The sequence below is a fragment of the Leuresthes tenuis genome, unplaced genomic scaffold (assembly GCF_036924035.1).
Source record: "Leuresthes tenuis unplaced genomic scaffold, fLeuTen1.0.hap1 SCAF_99, whole genome shotgun sequence".
NCBI classification, from domain to species: domain Eukaryota; kingdom Metazoa; phylum Chordata; class Actinopteri; order Atheriniformes; family Atherinopsidae; genus Leuresthes; species Leuresthes tenuis.
In genome coordinates, this window is record NW_027325453.1 from 17575 (window position 1) to 32550 (window position 14976).

The window sequence follows — 14976 nt, forward strand, 5'->3', positions numbered from 1 at the left end:
AACAAAAAACAAACAAACAAACCACCCGGTCACACCAGTCGCAGCAGCCCGGGCCTGAGACCCACCATCACCCAGGCCCCCTCTACACAGGTGCGCTCTTGTGAAAAAGCAAACAGCGGCAGCATTAAAAACACCACGGGAACACCGTATTGAGGCTTTGTTCTGACCGCTCATTTGGTATGGCGTTTCTTTCAAGCAATTCTCCCGGTTAGCCCGCACTCAGCTCGCTCCCAGAGCCGTGTTAAAGTCTACTTCGCATTCACTCTCTTTTCTCAGCAGACTAAAAGAAAGTTTCATCTTGGGCTCCCTGAAACTTGCATCCTGCACCGCTGTTTGCTTTTTCACAAGAGTAGAGAAGAGCGCACCGTTCCCAGCGGCACTGCAGTACCGGGTCAATGCTTGGAGTGAACGAAGCAAGCTACTTTTTCAACTCCTATTGCTAAAAATCCATTTAATATGTAGTCCTCGTATAGAGGACATATCAGATATTAAACTGATAAGAACAGATACTACACTTGATCTTAGCCAAAAGGCCGAGAAGCGATAACTGTCCACTGGTTCACGTCCGAGGGCCCTTCATGGCACAATGCGCACTTGTAGCGGTGTTCGTTTTATGGCCATAGGTGGCCAGAGTGTCACTTTGCACTGAGCACTCTTCAGCCCTTTTAAACGGTATAACTTTGCACTCCCGCACGCTCCAGCGAGCACCATTCAAGCAACAACTTTGCACTCCAGCTTCGAACATCGGCACAGTCGCAACAAGTAAGGCGACTCTACTCAGAGACGTCACTCTGCACAGTAACAAGATTTCTTTTGCACAGACAGAAAGGGCTTCACCCGCAAAGGTAAAGCCTGCCAAAAATAGAAACAACTCATTAGTGCTGCTCTCCACGGAAGTCTTTAGTAAAAGGCGAAAGACTTGTACGTTATGAAGAGAAACCAGAGTACGATTATCCGTCACTGCGGGAGCAGGGCATCAGGCTAGTTGGCATAGCCACCTTCCCCATGGTGAGCTTTGCTTGGTTGAGACGCTTGCTCCCCCCCCCTTGCTCCTCGGCTGACCAAGTAGGAACAATCGGGCCCTATACGATGGCTGCCTTGTCTTTTACTCTGTGCAAAAGACAAGGCAGCAACAAAAACACCACGGGAAAACCGTATTGAGGCTTTGTTCTGACCGCTCATTCGGTGTGGCGTTTCTTTCAAGCAATTCTCCCGGTTAGCCCGCACTCGGCTCGCTCCCAGAGCCGTGTTAAAGTCTACTTCGCATTCACTCTCTTTTCTCAGCAGACTCTTGGGATTTTATCTATAAAATTAATTCCTTCACTCAAACTATGTTAAAACTGCTTTGTCCTTCATATTTACCATGCCTTGAAAGATTTAAACAAAAAAACCAACGTTGTACTTTGCAGTAAAAGAAAGAGCAAATCTAAAGTTTCAGGAATCCGAGAATAAGCTTAGTTTCATGAGTTCTTCACGATTTCGGATTTTGCTATAAAATGAATTCCTTCACTCAAACTAAATTAAAACTGCTAAACCGCTAATCTGTTACATGTAAGGCAGATGTCAAATTCACTGAAATAGGATTATTCGGTATTCGGCCAATCGAGCTGTAGCAGCTTCGGTAAAAGAGTATAAGTTGAAGAGTTTGTGAATAAAGGTGTGCGCACACATAGTGAGCTGTAGGAAAATAGGCAGGGAGCAATGCCGGCTGGGGTATATGTTCTTGTATGTTGTCTGACTGTTTGATTTGAATGTGTTGTGTAAGTGTCCTGTTGAATGTTACATGTTTGGGCTTTGACACGCTTCACTGTGGTTGTTAACTGTGTGGTGTGTCCTGAAATGTTATATGTTTGGGCTGTGTGACATGCTTAATGCTTGTCAGTAGCTACCCACTTATTCATATATAGCAACTGACAACATAAGAAGTCCGGACATACTTTGATAGAGTAGTTGTAGAAGTATCCTTATTGATAATAGATAAACTAATTCATAGTGATAGAACAGTAGATGAACATGTGCCTGCACATGTCTCACGAAAATAAAATGGATGTATTATTTCTGACGGCAGAGCAATACTGCCAAACTTATGAGTTCTTGTGGCAAACTTGATTCAGTGTCTTGACGTGTATACGCTGTTTCGCTGACTTGATTGTCACAAGAAACAAAGTGTGTTTGATAAGATCCGACCATTTTATTACGGGAGGATCACTATGTATGGATTCTGATGTGACTGATAAACCCATTCGTATCTTAAGCATAATCTAATACGTGAGACAACGCCCTGGCACACGATAAAAAAAAAAGAGAGAGCGGTTTTGTGTCCCCACAGTCCATAATGTAGAAAAGAGAGAATTTCTGATTTGGTGTGTGTGCTCATAGTGCAGAGTGTAGAGAAAAGAAAGCCGTTTTGGTGTCACGGGTGTTGTGACTTACACACACACATTTCTGAATTGAGAAAAGAAATTATTTTAGAGGAAGCAGTAGAGTTTAGATCCCACATTTGTTGATAGGCATTCATTTATTTCTTCACTTCTGATGAAGTTTCAACAATAAACAACAAACTTTGTATTATGAGAAAGAACCAGACTCATTCTTCAGGAATCCGAAAATAAGCTCTATTTTACGAGTTATGCACGAATTCGGATTCTCCTATAAAACGAATTCCTTAACTCAAACCAAGTTAAGACTGCTTTGTCCTTCATATTTATTCATGTCTAATCAAGTTTAAACGATAAACAACGTTGTACTTTGTAGAATGAGAAAGAACTTCTTCAGCAATAAGCATCTCTCGACATATGACGAAGTACAGATTTTTCTATAAAATTAATTACTTCTATCAGCCTGACTTAAAACTGTTTGTCCTCGTAATTTATCCACTTCAAATCAATTTTCAACAATTAAAAAAATGTTGTAGTTTCAGAAAGTACAACTTAATCTTCAGCAATCAGTATAAAAAAGGTGCAAATGCTAACCATACATACCTAAAAGGTGGAGCGGAAGTATTCGGCTGCAAGTAGGTGTGAATGTCCGACCATAATTTGTAAAAAGTGGGTAAGAAAAGGTTCGAATGCCCGACTATATATTAACAAAAGCGGGAGGAGAGGTCTTCGGATGAGAGTGGGTGAGAATACCCAACCATAATCTATAAAAAGCGGTGAAAAAAAATATGTGAATGCCCCATAGAACACTAAAAGGTGGAGCGGAAGTGTTCGGCTGCAAGAAGGTGTGAATGTCCGACTATATTTGGTGAAAAGCAGGTGAAGCAAGGTCTGAATGCCCAACCTTACATCATCAAAAGCGAGATCAGAGGTGTTTGGCTGCAAGAAGGCCATAGTTTGCCAAAAGCGGGTAAGGTGCGAATGACCGACTAAATATCAACAAAAGTGGGGGCGGAGGTCTTCGGATGCAAGTGGGTGTGAATATCCCACCATACAAGTATGGTGGAGAGGAAGCTGTGAATGGCCGACCATAGTTTGGAAAAAGCGGGTAAGAAAAGGTTCGAATGCCCGACTATACACCATAAAAAGCGGGAGCGGAGGTGTTCCGCTGTAAGACGGTGTGAATGTCCAACCATAGTTGGTAAAAAGCGGGTAAGAAAAGGTTAAAATACCCGACTGTACACAATCAATAGCGGGAGCAGAGTTGTTCGGCTACAAGAAGGTGTGAAAGTCCGACCATGGTTTGTAAAAAGCAGTTAAGAAAAGGTTCGAATATCCAACCAAACATAATCAAAAGCGGGAGCAGAGCTGTTCGACTGCAAGTAGGTGTGAATATCAGATCATAATTTGCAAAAAGCTGATGAGAAAGGGTGAGAATGCCCGACTATACACTATCAAATGTTGGAGCGGAGGTGTTCGTCTGTGAGTAGGTGTGAATGTCCGACCATAATTGCTGAAAAATGTGTTAGAAAAGGTAAGAATGCCGGACCATATATCATCAAAAGCGGGAGAGGTTGTGTTCGGCTGCAAGAAGGTGTGAATGTCCAGCCATAATTACTCACAAATGGGTAAGAAAAGGTACTATTGCCAGACCATATATGATCAAAACAGGGAGCGGAGATGGTTCAGCTGCAAGAAGGTTTGAATGTCCGACTAAAGTTTGTAAAAAGCGGGTAAGACAAGGTGTGAATGCCCAACAATGTATGATCAAAAGAGGAGCGGAGGTTTTTGGCTGCAAGAAGGTTTGAATGTCCAACCATAATTTGTAAAAATCGGGGAAGAAAAGGCTCGAAAGCCCGACTATACACCATCAAAAGCGGCAGCGGAGGTATTCGGCTGTAAGAAGGTCTGAATGTCCACCCATAATTACTGAAAAATGGGTAAGAAAAGGTGCGAAAGCCCAACCGCACATGATCATAAGTGGATGAGAAGGTGTTCGCAAGTAGGTGTGAATGTAAGATCATAATTTGTAAAAAGCGGGTAAGAAAAGGTAAGAATGCCCAACCATAAATTATCAAAAGCGGCAGCAGAGTTTCGGCTGGTATTTATCAATGTCTAGATAGATTTCAACAAAAAACAACGTTGTACTTTGCAGTAAAAGAAAGTGCAAATCAAAAGTTTTAGGAATCCGAGAATAAGCTTATTTTCATGAGTTCTGCACGATTTCGGATTTTATGTATAAAATGAATTCATTCACTCAAACCAAGTTAAAACTGCTTTTTCCTTCATATGTACCCATTTCTACATATATTTCAAGCATAAACTTCCTCATACTACCCTGAATGAGAAAGAACCACACTTGTGATTAAGCCATACGCCCCTTTTGAGGAGTTCTGCATGATTTGGGATTTTATGTATAAAATGAATTTCTTCACGCAAACTAAGTTAACACTGCTTTGTTCTTCATATGTACCCATTTCTACATATATTTCAAGCATAAACTTCCTCATACTACCCTGAATGAGAAAGAACCACACTTGTGATTAAGCCATACGCCCCTTTTGAGGAGTTCTGCATGATTTGGGATTTTATCTATAAAATTAATTCCTTCACTCAAACTATGTTAAAACGGGTTTTACCTTCATATTTATCAATGTCTCGATAGATTTAAACAAAAAAACAACGTTGTACTTTGCAGTAAAAGAAAGAGCCAATCAAAAGTTTTAGGAATCCGAGAATAAGCTTATTTTCATGAGTTCTGCACGATTTCGGATTTTATGTATAGAATGAATTCATTCACTCAAACCAAGTTAAAACTGCTTTTTCCTTCATATTTATCAATGTCTAGATCGACTTCAACAAAGAACAACATTGTATTTTGCAGTAGAAGAAAGAGCAAAACTGAAGGTTTAGGAATCCGAGAATAAGCTTTTTTTCTTATGGGCAAGTGGGAACTGCTTTGTCCTTCATATTTATCAATGTGTAGATGGATTTCAACTTCTTCCTCTACTGCAAAGTCCAATGTTTTCTTTCACTGCAAAGTACAACGTTGTTTTTTTTGTTTAAATCTTTCTAGACATGGTAAATATGAAGGACAAATCAGTTTTAACATAGTTTGAGTGAAGGAATGCATTTTATAAAAAATCCCATACAAAATCCCAAATCATGCAGAACTCACGAAAAGCTTTTTCTCGCTTTTCACTGCTTTTTACAAACTTTGGTCGGACGTTCACACCTTCTTGCATCCGAACACCTCCGCTTCCGCTTTTGATGATGTATATTCGGGCATTCGAACCTTTTATTACCCACTTTTTACAAACCATTGTCGGACTTTCACACCTTCTTGCAGCCGAACACCACCTCTCCCGCTTTTGATGATGTATGGTCCAGTATTCTTACCTTTTCTAACACATTTTTCAGCAATTATGGTCGGACATTCACACCTACTCACAGCTGGACACCTCCGCTCCCGCTTTTGATCATACAATGTCGGGACATCGCTCCTTGTCTTACCAGCTTTTTACAAACTTTAGTCGAACATTCACACCTTCTTGCAGCTGAACAACTCCGCTCCCGCTTTTGATGATGTATAGTCGGGCTTTCGAGCCTTTTCTTACCCGGTTTTTACAAATTATGGTTGGACATTCAGACCTTGCAGCCGAACACCTCCACTCTCTCTTTTGATCATACATTGTCGGGCATTCGCACCTTGTCTTACCCGCTTTTTACAAACTATAGTCAGACATTCACACCTTGCAGCTGAACCTCCGCTCCCTGTTTTGATCATGTATGGTCTGGCAATACTACCCTTTCTTCCCCCGTTTGTGAGTAATTATGGCTAGACATTCACACCTACTTGCAGTCGAACAGCTCTGCTCCCGCTTTTGATTATGTTTGGTTGGATATTCGAACCTTTTCTTAACTGCTTTTTACAAAGCATGGTCGGACTTTCACACCTTCTTGTAGCCGAACAACTCCGCTCCCGCTATTGATTTTGTACAGTCGGGTATTTTAACCTTTTCTTACCCGCTTTTTACCAACTATAGTCGGACATTCACACCGTCTTACAGCGGAACACCTCCGCTCCCGCTTTTTATGGTGTATAGTCGGGCATTCGAACCTTTTCTTACCCGCTATTTACAAACTATGGTAGGACATTCAAACTTTCGTGTATCCGAAAACCTCCGCTGTCTCTTTTGATCATACATTGTCGGACATTCGCACCTTTTCTTACCCGCTTTTTACAAACCATGGTCGGACTGTCACACCTTCTTGTAGCCGAACACATCCGCTCCCGCTATTGATTGTGTACAGTCGGGTATTTAAACCTTTTCTTACCCGCTTTTCACCAACTATGGTCGGACATTCACACCTTCGTACAGCGGAACACCTCCGCTCCCTCTTTTGATGGTGTATGTTCGGGCATTCAAACCTTTTCTTACCCGCTTTTTCCAAACTATGGTCGGCTATTCACAGCTTCCTCTCCACCCACTTGCATCCGAAGACCTCCGCCCCAAATTTTGTTGATATTTAGTCGGACATTCGCACCTTACCCGCTTTTGGAAAACTATGGCCTTCTTGCAGCCAAACACCTCTGATCTCGCTTTTGATGATGTTGGGTTGGGCATTCAGACCTTGCTTCACCTGCTTTTCACCAAATATAGTCGGACATTCACACCTTCTTGCAGCCGAACACTTCCGCTTTTAGTGTTCTATGAGGCATTCACAAATTTTTTTTCACCGTATTTTATAGATTATGGTTGGAAATTCTCACCCACTCTCATCCGAAGACCTCTCCTCCCGCTTTTGTTAATATATAGTCGGGCATTCGAACCTTTTCTTACCCGCTTTTTACAAATTATAGTCGAACATTCACACCTACTTGCAGCTGAATACTTCCGCTCCACCTTTTAGGTATGTATGGTTGGCATTTGCACCTCTTTTTATACTGATTGCTGAAGATTAAGTTGTACTTTCTCAAACTATAACATTTTTTTATTTGTTGAAACTTGATTTGAAGTGGATAAATAAGGAGGACAAACAGTTTTAAGTCAGGCTGATAGAAGGAATTAATTTTATAGCAAAATCTGTACTTCGTCATATGTCGAGAGATGCTTATTGCTGAAGAAGTTCTTTCTCATTCTACAAAGTACAACGTTGTTTATCGTTGAAACTTGATTAGACATTAATAAATATGAAGGACAAAGCAGTCTTAACTTGGTTTGAGTTAAGGAATTCGTTTTATAGGAGAATCCGAATTCGTGCATAACTCATAAAATAGAGCTTATTTTCGGATTCCTGAAGAATGATTCTGGTTCTTTCTCATAATACAAAGTTTGTTGTTTATTGTTGAAACTTCATCAGAAGTGAAGAAATAAATGAATGCCTATCAACAAATGTGGGATCTAAACTCTAGTGCTTCCTCTAAAATAATTTCCTTTCTCAATTTAGAAATGTGTGTGTGTAAGTCACAACACCCGTGACACCAAAACGGCTTTCTTTTCTCTACACTCTGCACTATGAGCACACACACCAAATCAGAAAGGCTTTTTTCTCTCTTTTCTACATTATGGACTGTGGGGACACAAAACCGCTCTCTCTCTTTTTTTTTTTATCGTGTGCCAGGGCGTTGTCTCATGTATTAGATTATGCTTAAGATACGAATGGGTTTATCAGTCACATCAGAATCCATACATACTGATCCTCCCGTAATAAAATGGTCGGATCTTATCAAACACACTTTGTTTCTTGTGACAATCAAGTCAGCGAAACAGCGTATACACGTCAAGACACTGAATCAAGTTTGCCACAAGAACTCATAAGTTTGGCAGTATTGCTCTGCCATCAGCAATGATACACCCATTTTATTTTCGTGAGACATGTGCAAGCACCTGTTCATCTACTGTTCTATCACTATGAATTAGTGATCTATTATCAATAAGGATACTTCTACAACTACTATCAAAGTATGTCCAGACTTCTTATGTTGTCAGTTGCTATATATGAATAAGTGGGTAGCTACTGACAAGCATTAAGCATGTCACACAGCCCAAACATATAACATTTCAGGACACACCACACAGTTAACAACCACAGTGAAGTGTCAAAGCCCAAACATTCAACAGGACACTTACACACATTCAAATCAAACAGTCAGACAACATACAAGAACATATACCCCAGCCGACATTGCTCCCTGCCTATTTTCCTACAGCTCACTATGTGTGCGCACACCTTTATTCACAAACTCTTCAACTTATACTCTTTTACCGAAGCTGCTACAGCTCGATTGGCCGAATACCCTTAGATCCTATTTCGGTGAATTTGACATCTGCCTTACATGTAACAGATTAGCGGTTTAGCAGTTTTAATTTAGTTTGAGTGAAGGAATTCATTTTATAGCAAAATCCGAAATCGTGAAGAACTCATGAAAGTAAGCTTATTCTCGGATTCCTGAAACTTTAGATTTGCTCTTTCTTTTACTGCAAAGTACAACGTTGTTTTTTTTGTTTAAATCTTTCTAGACATGGTAAATATGAACGACAAAGCAGTTTTCACATAGTTTGAGTGAAGGAATTCATTTTATAGATTAAAATCCCAAGAGTCTGCTGAGAAAAGAGAGTGAATGCGAAGTAGACTTTAACACGGCTCTGGGAGCGAGCCGAGTGCGGGCTAACCGGGAGAATTGCTTGAAAGAAACGCGACACTGAATGAGCGGTCAGAACAAAGCCTCAATACAGTTTTCCCGTGGTGTTTTTGTTGCTGCCTTGTCTTTTGCACAGAGTAAAAGACAAGGCAGCCATCGAATAGGGCCCGATTGTTCCTACTTGGTCAGCCGAGGAGCAAGGGGGGGGGGAGCAAGCGTCTCAACCAAGCAAAGCTCACCATGGGGAAGGTGGCTATGCCAACTAGCCTGATGCCCTGCTCCCGCAGTGACGGATAATCGTACTCTGGTTTCTCTTCATAACGTACAAGTCTTTCGCCTTTTACTAAAGACTTCTGTGGAGAGCAGCACTAATGAGTTGTTTCTATTTTTGGCAGGCTTTACCTTTGCGGGTGAAGCCCTTTCTGTCTGTGCAAAAGAAATCTTCTTACTGTGCAGAGTGACTTCTCTGAGTAGAGTCGCCTTACTTGTTGCGACTGTGCCGATGTTCGAAGCTGGAGTGCAAAGTTGTTGCTTGAATGGTGCTTGCTGGAGCGTGCGGGTGTGCAAAGTTATACCATTTAAAAGGGCTGAAGAGTGCTCAGTGCAGCAGGTGGGCGGAGGTGCATAGTGACACTCTGGCCACCTATGGCCATAAAAAGAACACCGCTACAAGTGCTCATTGTGCCAGGAAGGGCCCTCGGACGTGAACCAGTGGACAGTTGTCGCTTCTCGGCCTTTTGGCTAAGATCAAGTGTAGTATCTGTTCTTATCAGTTTAATATCTGATATGTCCTCTATACGAGGACTACATATTAAATGGATTTTTAAGAATAGGAGTTGAAAAAGAAGCTTGCTCCGTTCACTCCAAGCCTCGACCCGGTACTGCAGTGCCGCTGGGAACGGTGCGCTCTCCTCTGCTCTTGTGAAAAAGCAAACAGCGGTGCAGGATGGAAGTTTCAGGGAGCCCAAGATGAAACTTTCTTTTAATCTGCTGAGAAAAGAGAGTGAATGCGAAGTAGACTTTAACACGGCTCTGGGAGCGAGCCGAGTGCGGGCTAACCGGGAGAATTGCTTGAAAGAAACGCGACACCGAATGAGTGGTCAGAACAAAGCCTCAATACGGTGTTCCCGTGGTGTTTGTGGCTGCCTTGTCTTTTGCACAGAGTAAAAGACAAGGCAGCCATCAAATAGGGCCCGATTGTTCCTACTTGGTCAGCCGAGGAGCAGGGGGGGGGGCAAGCGTCTCAACCAAGCAAAGCTCACCAAGTAGGAACAATCGGGCCCTATTCGATGGCTGCAACACCTGAAAGAGATATTGATGCGAGACCCGATCAAATGCTTTTTCAAAGTCTAAATTTAAGATGACAAGCCGGGTGTTTCTGTCTCTAGCGTAATCAATGATGTCTCGAATCAGTACGAGGCTGTCGTTGAGTTGTCTCCCTGAGATGGCACAAGCTTGGTCTGGGTGAATTACCTCCTCTAAAACAGAGGACATCCGTTTCGCTAAAACCTTGCTAAAAAGTTTACAGTCAAAGTTTAAAAGTGTGATGTGCCTCCAATTCTTTAGGTCAGTCTTATCATTTTTTTTATAAAGTAGAGTCACTATTCCCACTCTAAAACTGTCAGGCAGTCGGTCGAGTTTTTCAAAATCTTTAAAAACATCTAAAACGTCTGATGATAAAAGGTCCCAATAGGTCAGATAGAATTCTGCAGGAAGCCCGTCTAAACCTGGAGCTCGACTTCTCTTAAAACCTGTTAGGCATTTTTTTAACTCTAAAGCAGTAAAATCCTGTGTCAAGTGTGCATTCTCTTTTACGGTTTTGTCAACGAATTTTAAAATTTCTGCCGATGTTTCCAAGTGCACTGGTTTCTCTTTGTACATGTTATTATAAAAGGTATGTACAGTTTCAATCATCTCTTGTGTGGATTTTGTTAAAAACCCATCTTCTCTTTTTAGATTTTGAATACACTCCTTTTTATTTATAACTTTCTTTTTTTTTCACCTTCCTCAATTTCCTGCTCCCTGCTTCTTACAAAAATTCCTTTACTCTTTATTTCTGCTAAAACTGACATTTCCTTTTTGACATCTTTGATTTCTTCTTTAAAGTCTATGCCACACTGATTTAGTTTAAAGTAGCGCTGTAAGCGTTTATGTAGTCCCATCATACATCGATTCTCTTTCCTTTTTTTACGTTTACCTTGCTGTTTAAAAAAAGTCTGGGTCGTTTCCTTCACCATTTCCCACCATTGTGCATGTGTTTCGTAGAGGTCTTGAAGGGTATGCCACTCTTTATAACATTCCCTGTACTGACTGACTATGATTTCATCCTCCAACAGGGAACAGTTGAGTTTCCACAGACCACTTCCTACCGTCACACCAGAAGGGGGTGAAAGGGTGCAGGAGAGCATAAGGTGGTCTGAAAAGAAAACAGGGGTTAATCTAACATCAGTGGGTGGGCAATCTCTAGTAAAGAAATAATCAATGCGAGAGGCTCTGGTGCCATCATGACTAAACCAGGTGAAGCCCTCCTCTCTGGGATGCATGGTTTTAAAACAGTCAGTAAGCTTAAAATCCCTGCATATGCCCTGAAGTAAAATCGAAGTCTTATCCACTTTAAAATCTACCCCTGCTCTTTTTCTATCTTTCCTGCTCAAGATACAGTTAAAATCCCCTCCTACAACTAAAGGTACTTGCCCTAGCATGTAAAGCTGTATATCTTCTAAAAGGTCATACCTTTAATTTTTTCCATTGAAACCATAAATATTGAAGAGGTTAAAGTCTTGCCCCATAAAATTCAAGTGTGCTAAAAGTGCCCATCCGTCTCTCACCACTGTGCTACCTTTCACCAGAACATGCGGATTTTTAATTAGAATGGCCACACCATCATTTTTATTTTGATTTGAGCCACTCCATATCGATAAATGGGGCCACATTTCCTCCCATTGTCTATGGTTTTTTAAAAAAGGTAGTCCACATTCTTGTATTAAAAACACATCTGATTTTATGGAGTCTAAGAAGAATAAAATACTCTGGGCTCTTGTCTTCGATTTCACACTTCTCACATTTAGTGTTGAGAAGGTGAGAACCATTAAAAGCATAAAGGAAAGTAGGTATGTCATTTTCGTTTTTCTAAGTTATCAAAACAAATTACACACTCAGGTTATTTCTTGGGAAACTAGCTCTTCCTTCATTTCTTTAGGTGAAAAGTGAGTAGGGTGATCTATATTTCCTTTTCGGACTCTCGGTGTTGGCCTCTGACGCAATGTTGCATTTAACTGAATTCTCACAGACTTCAACACTGAGTGGTGAGGCCTCTACAGGCCCCTCCCCTTTTTGCTCCTCACTTCCAATCCAAGCTTTTGGCGGGAAGTTTGAATTTATTGGGTCAACCTCTTCACTTTGTTCACCAACTGCCACCTTTGGTCCTTCTCTTTGTTGGCTTGACTGTGGCTTTACCGTCTTTAATTTGTTGGCAAAAGATTTAGGGCAATCTCTGAAGAGGTGATTTAATTCTCCACAGAGATTACATTTCCTGCCATTTGGACACTCTCCAAAAGTTTGCCCAATTTCTCTGCTCTTCCCACATAACACCTTGGTACAAGCCTCAACCAGGTGCCCATGCTCACCACACTTGCGGCAGAACTTGGGCTGCCCCTGGTAGTGGATGTAACCTCGGTTTTCAAGGTGGCCAGAGTGTCGCCCACCCGCTGCACTGAGCACTCTTCAGCCCTTTTAAATGGTATAACTTTGCACTCCCGCATGCTCCAGCAAGCACCATTCAAGCAACAACTTTGCACTCCAGCTTCGAACATCGGCACAGTCGCAACAAGTAAGGCGACTCTACGCAGAGAAGTCACTCTGCACAGTAACAAGATTTCTTTTGCACAGACAGAAAGGGCTTCACCCGCAAAGGTAAAGCCTGCCAAAAATAGAAACAACTCATTAGTGCTGCTCTCCACAGAAATCTTTAGTAAAAGGCGAAAGACTTGTACGTTATGAAGAGAAACCAGAGTACGATTATCCGTCACTGCGGGAGCAGGGCATCAGGCTAGTTGGCATAGCCACCTTCCCCATGGTGAGCTTTGCTTGGTTGAGACGCTTGCTCCCCCCCCCTTGCTCCTCGGCTGACCAAGTAGGAACAATCGGGCCCTATTCGATGGCTGCCTTGTCTTTTACTCTGTGCAAAAGACAAGGCAGCAACAAAAACACCACGAGAATCCCGTATTGAGGCTTTGTTCTGACCGCTCATTCGGGGTCGCGTTTCTTTCAAGCAATTCTCCTGGTTAGCCCACACTCGGCTCGCTCCCATAGCCGTGTTAAAGTCTACTTCGCATTCACTCTCTTTTCTCAGCAGACTCTTGGGATTTTATCTATAAAATGAATTCCTTCACTCAAACTATGTGAAAACTGCTTTGTCCTTAATATTTACCATGTCTAGAAAAATTTAAACAAAAGAAACAACGTTGTACTTTGCAGTAAAAGAAAGAGCAAATCTAAAGTTTCAGGAATCCGAGAATAAGCTTACTTTCATGAGTTCTTCACGATTTCGGATTTTGCTATAAAATGAATTCCATCACTCAAACTAAATTAAAACTGCTAAACCGCTAATCTGTTATATGTAAGGCAGATGTCAAATTCACCGAAATAGGATCAAAGGGTATTCGGCCAATCGAGCTGTAGCAGCTTCGGTAAAAGAGTATAAGTTGAAGAGTTTGTGAATAAAGGTGTGCGCACACATAGTGTGCTGTACGAAAATAGGCAGGGAGCAATGCCGGCTGGGGTATATGTTCTTGTATGTTGTCTGACTGTTTGATTTGAATGTGTTGTGTAAGTGTCCTGTTGAATGTTACATGTTTGGGCTTTGACACGCTTCACTGTGGTTGTTAACTGTGTGGTGTGTCCTGAAATGTTATATGTTTGGGCTGTGTGACATGCTTAATGCTTGTCAGTAGCTACCCACTTATTCATATATAGCAACTGACAACATAAGAAGTCCGGACATACTTTGATAGTAGTTGTAGAAGTATCCATATTGATAATAGATCACTAATTCATAGTGATAGAACAGTAGATGAACAGGTGCTTGCACATGTCTCACGAAAATAAAATGGGTGCATCATTGCTGATGGCAGAGCAATACTGCCAAACTTATGAGTTCTTGTGGCAAACTTGATTCAGTGTCTTGACGTGTATACGCTGTTTCGCTGACTTGATTGTCACAAGAAACAAAGTGTGTTTGATAAGATCCGACCATTTTATTACGGGAGGATCAGTATGTATGGATTCTGATGTGACTGATAAACCCATTCGTATCTTAAGCATAATCTAATACATGAGACAACGCCCTGGCACACGATAAAAAAAAAAAGAGAGAGAGCGGTTTTGTGTCCCCACAGTCCATAATGTAGAAAAGAGAGAAAAAAGCCTTTCTGATTTGGTGTGTGTGCTCATAGTGGAGAGTGTAGAGAAAAGAAAGCCGTTTTGGTGTCACGGGTGTTGTGACTTACACACACACATTTCTAAATTGAGAAAGGAAATTATTTTAGAGGAAGCACTAGAGTTTAGATCCCACATTTGTTGATAGGCATTCATTTATTTCTTCACTTCTGATGAAGTTTCAACAATAAACAACAAACTTTGTATTAAAAAAAAGGTGCGAATGCCTAACAATACATTATCAAAAGCAGGTGTGGATGTCAGATCATAATTTGTAAAAAGCTGATGAGAAAGGGTGAGAATGCCCGACTATACACCATCAAATGCGGGAGCGGAGGTGTTCGGCTCTGAGTAGGTGTGAATGTCCGACCATAATTGCTGAAGAATGTTTTAGAAAAGGTAAGAATGCTGGACCATACATCATCAAAAGCGGGAGAGGTGGTGTTCGGCTGCAAAAAGGTGTGACTGTTCGACTAAAGTTTGTAAAAAGTGGGTAAGACAAGGTGCGAATGCCTG

At 41.5% G+C, this 14976-nt stretch overlaps 5 non-coding genes across 5 annotated transcripts; 2 read left to right on the forward strand and 3 right to left on the reverse strand.

Annotated features, from left to right (window-relative positions):
- Positions 1-354: 354 nt before the first annotated feature.
- On the reverse strand, positions 355-545 carry LOC140286920 (U2 spliceosomal RNA). Its single transcript, XR_011911327.1, has one exon. It is a non-coding gene; the product is annotated as a U2 spliceosomal RNA (small nuclear RNA).
- Positions 546-834: 289 nt separating this feature from the next.
- LOC140286924 (U5 spliceosomal RNA) lies at positions 835-948 on the reverse strand. Its single transcript, XR_011911331.1, has one exon. It is a non-coding gene; the product is annotated as a U5 spliceosomal RNA (small nuclear RNA).
- Positions 949-9323: 8375 nt separating this feature from the next.
- On the forward strand, positions 9324-9437 carry LOC140286926 (U5 spliceosomal RNA). Its single transcript, XR_011911333.1, has one exon. It is a non-coding gene; the product is annotated as a U5 spliceosomal RNA (small nuclear RNA).
- Positions 9438-9745: 308 nt separating this feature from the next.
- On the forward strand, positions 9746-9936 carry LOC140286940 (U2 spliceosomal RNA). Its single transcript, XR_011911345.1, has one exon. It is a non-coding gene; the product is annotated as a U2 spliceosomal RNA (small nuclear RNA).
- A 2989-nt stretch (positions 9937-12925) lies between these two features.
- On the reverse strand, positions 12926-13039 carry LOC140286933 (U5 spliceosomal RNA). Its single transcript, XR_011911339.1, has one exon. It is a non-coding gene; the product is annotated as a U5 spliceosomal RNA (small nuclear RNA).
- Between the last annotated feature and the right edge of the window lie 1937 nt (positions 13040-14976).